Raw genomic sequence first — 4,061 nt, forward strand, 5'->3', positions numbered from 1 at the left:
ATGGTGTTCCAGGCAGTGGCGTGAAGCACAGGGTAGGTTTCCAACCATCCAGTGGTGGCTTGCACCATGGTCAGCACGTAGCGCTTGCCCTAGCGTGTCTGGGGCAGTGTGATGGAGTCAATCTGCCAGGCCTCCCCATACTTGTACTTGGACCACCGCCCACCTTACCAGAGCAGCTTCACTCGCTTGGCCTGCTTGATGGCAGCACACGTCTCAGTCATGGATAACCTGAGAAATACTGTCCACGGTTAGATCCACCCCTTGGTCTCGTGCCCACATATAGGTGGCATCTCTACCCTGATGACCTGAGGCATCATGGGCCCATTGAGCTAAGAACAACTCCCCCTTATGTTCCCAGTCTAGGTCTATTTTGGACACCCCTATCTTTGCAGCTTGGTCTACCTGCTCATTGTTTTGGTGCTCCTCATTGGCCCTACTCTTGGGAACATGAGCATCCACATGGTGGACTTTCACAGGTAGCTTCTCTAACCGAGCGGCAACGTCTCTCCACTCATCAGCAGCTCAGATGGGTTTTCCCCTAGGCTGCCAGTTGGCTTTTTTTCACCTTTCCAACCAGCCCCAAAGAGCATTGGCTACCATCCATGGATCAGTATAAAGGTAGAGCTTTGGCCATTTCTCTCTCTCAGCAATGTCCAGGGCCAGCTGAAGAGCTTTGAGTTCTGCAAGTTGACTTGATCCACCCTCTCCTTTGGTAGCTTGTGCAACCTGTCGGGTGGGGCTCCATACGGCTGCTTTCCACTTCTGGTTCATGCCTGTGATGAGACAGGAACCATCAGTGAAAAGAGCGTAGCGTGTTTCCTCTTGTGGCAGTTGGTTTTAGGGAGGAGCTTCTTCAGCACGTGTCACTGGTCCTTGTTCCTCTTCATCAGTCAGACAAAAGTTCTCACCTTTGGGCTAGTTTGTAATTATTTCCAGAATCCCAGGGCGATTCAGGTTTCCAACACAGGAGCACTGTGTGATAACAGCAATTCATTTACTCCATGTCGTGTCAGTGGCGTGGTGGGTGGAAGGAACCTCGCCTTTGAACATCCACCCCAGCCCCAGTAGTCAGGGTGCCAGGAGGAGTTGTGCTTCTGTACCAGTCACCTCTGAGGCAGCCTGGACTCCTTCATAGGCAGCCAAGATTTCCTTCTCTGTGGGAGTGGAGTTGGCTTCAGACCCTCTGTATCTTTGACTCCAAAATCCCAGTGGTTGGCCTCGAGTCTCCCCAGGCACCTTCTGCCAAAGGCTCCAGGACAAGCCATGGTTCCCAGCTGCAGAGTAGAGCACGTTCTTCACCTCTGCTCCTGTCCTGACTGGGCCAAGGGCAATCACATGAGCGATCTCCTGCTTGATCTGGGCAAAGGCTTGTTGCTGTTCAGGACCCCAGTGGAACTCGTTCCTCTTGCAGGTAAAGAGGGCTCACAATCTGACTGTATTCAGGAATGTGCATTCTCCAAAACCTATGGCACCCAGGAAAGCTTGTGTTTCCATCTTGCTAGTTGGTGGAGACATCGCGGTGATTTTGTTGATGACCTCAGTGGGAATCTGATGCAGTCCGTCTTGGCACTTTACTCCCAGGAACTGGGTCTCTCAGGCCCATCCCTTGACTTTGTTCTTCTTGATAGCAAAGCTGGCTTCTAGCAGAATCCTGATGATCCTCTCTCCTTTCTCAAATACTTCCATTGCCGTGTTCCCCCACACAATGATGTCATCGATGTACTGCAGGTGCTCTGGAGCCTCACCCTTTTCCAGTGCAGCCTGGATCAGTCCATGGCAGATGGTGGGGCTGTGCTTCCACCCCTGGGGCAGTCGGTTCCAGGTATACTGCACTCCCCTCACGGTGAAAGCAAACTGAGGCCTGCATTCTGCTGCCAAAGGAATGGAGAAAAATGTGTTAGCAATGTCAATGGTGGCAAAGCACTTTGCTGCCTTGGACTCAAGCTTGTACTGGAGTTCCAGCATGTCCGGCACAGCAGCGCTCAGTGGTGGAGTCACTTCATTCAAGCCACGATAGTCCACTGTCAATCTCCATTCTTTGTCAGACTTGTGCACAGGCCAAGTGGGGCTGTTGAAGGGTGAGTGGGTCTTGCTGACCACCCCTTGGCTCTCCAGCTCACGGATCATTTTGTGGATGGGGATCATGGCATCTTGATTCATCTGATACTGCCGGCGATGCACTGTCTAGGTGGCAATTGGTGGTCTTTGCTCTTCCACCTTCAGGAGTCCTACTGCAGACGGGTTTTCTGATAGTCCAGGCAAAGTGTTCAACTGCTTGGTGTTTTCTGCCTCCACAGCAGCTATGCCAAAAGCCCATCTGAGTCCCTTTGGTCTTTGTAATAGCCGTTCAGGAGGAAACCTATGCCCAGAATACACGGGGCCTCTGGGCCAGTCACAATAGGATGTTTTATCCACTCTTTCCCAGTCAGGCTCACCTCAGCTTCTAACAGGGTCAATTGCTGTGATCCCCCCGTCACCCTGGCAATGGAAATAGGTTCTGCCGCCACATGTCCCAATGGTATTAGGGTACACTGTGCACCAGTATCAACTAAAGCATTGTACTTTTGTGGTTCTGATGTGCCCGGCCATCGGATCCACACCATCCAGAAAATCCAGTTTTCCCGTGCCTCTCACTGGCTGGAGGCAGGATCCCTCTAACCCTGGGTATTCATGGTAGAGGTACCTTCCAGGGGATCTGACAGATCATACTCAGCAGCTCGGTCATGGGAGGTTGAGGCTACCTTCGCTTTACTGGAGTTCCCTTGATTTGTGTTCCCCTCCTTGAGCTGACGCACCCGTGCTGCCAGGACAGAAGTGCGTTTTCCATCCCACCTTCCCATGTCTTCCCCATGGTCACACAGAAAAAACCACAGGTCAGCCCGTGGGGTGTACCCCCCCTCTCTCTAGCTGGGGAACGTTGGGCTCTGACTCTGGGGCCTGTGACTCACAGCGGTGCAATGTGGGAATTGCTCCTCCTCACCTCTTCCCTCACCACCTCCCTCATCTCCTCTTTGATATCCTTAATCACAGCAGAGACATGAGCCTGCATCAGTCCATTGATCATACTTTCATAATTCTTAAGCTTGTTAGCTACAGAACCCACTGTCTCTTGGTTGTTATCAGCATTAATTGTTGCAATAAAGGTGGTGTATTGGGATGGTCCCAGGTTTGCCAGTCTCCACAACATTTGCCCTGTGCACCTGACTTTGTTGGGGTCATTATCATGCTGTCCATCCCTTCCAAAGAGTCCCTCCAATACTGCCACTTCTCTCAGCTGTTGAATCCCTTCCTCAAGGGTCTTCCAGCACATTCTATGGTGCTGGTCCTGCATTCTCTCCCTGTGAACAAACCTCTCTCTGACACTCATTAAAAGCCACTCCCAGAGGGAAAGAGACCCTGGCTCCTTTACAACAATCTGATTGATACCTGAGTCGTGGGTCAAGGGTCCCAAATTCCTTGCCTCACCATCATCCAGCTGGACGCTTGTACTCATAAGATCTCAGATGCGAAGTAGCCAGGTTGTATAAGCCTCACGTCCCTGTCATACAATGTCTTTGCGCAGATTACAGAGACTTTTGTACGTCAGGGACTCGGTGATGATCGCAACCTCTGGCTCCCCTGTGGGTTGTGAGGGCCTTCTTTTATCTGGGTGCTCTGATTTTGTCTTAGATCTCTTTGTTTCTAGAGGGGCAACTGCTGCTGGCTGTGTCTGCCTTTGCAATTCAGCTGGAACCTGGACAGTTGTAACATCTGTGGGTTCTGCTGCCGCACTATTAGACTTTCCCTCTTCAAGGCAGAGGAAGGGCTTCTCACCAGCTGGGGAAGTGTATTCCTTCAGCATCCGGCCCATCTCACGTATCTCCTTCACCAGACCCCCCGCCAATCTGGGTAGTTCACATCTGGGGTGGGATGTGGGGCAGGGTCAGGCTCTGGGGCAGCAGCATCCCTAGACTCTGGTGGCGTATTAGATTCTGGGGTTGGTGTCAGGGTGGTTATCCAGGTTAGTCACCCCTTCTCTCTAAATGCTAAATAGAGCAGGCCTATCAGCAACACCAGCCACT

Source organism: Melozone crissalis, unplaced genomic scaffold (assembly GCF_028551555.1).
Source record: "Melozone crissalis strain CALT ecotype California unplaced genomic scaffold, PUWL_Pcris_2 ptg000109l_1, whole genome shotgun sequence".
NCBI classification, from domain to species: Eukaryota; Metazoa; Chordata; class Aves; order Passeriformes; family Passerellidae; genus Melozone; species Melozone crissalis.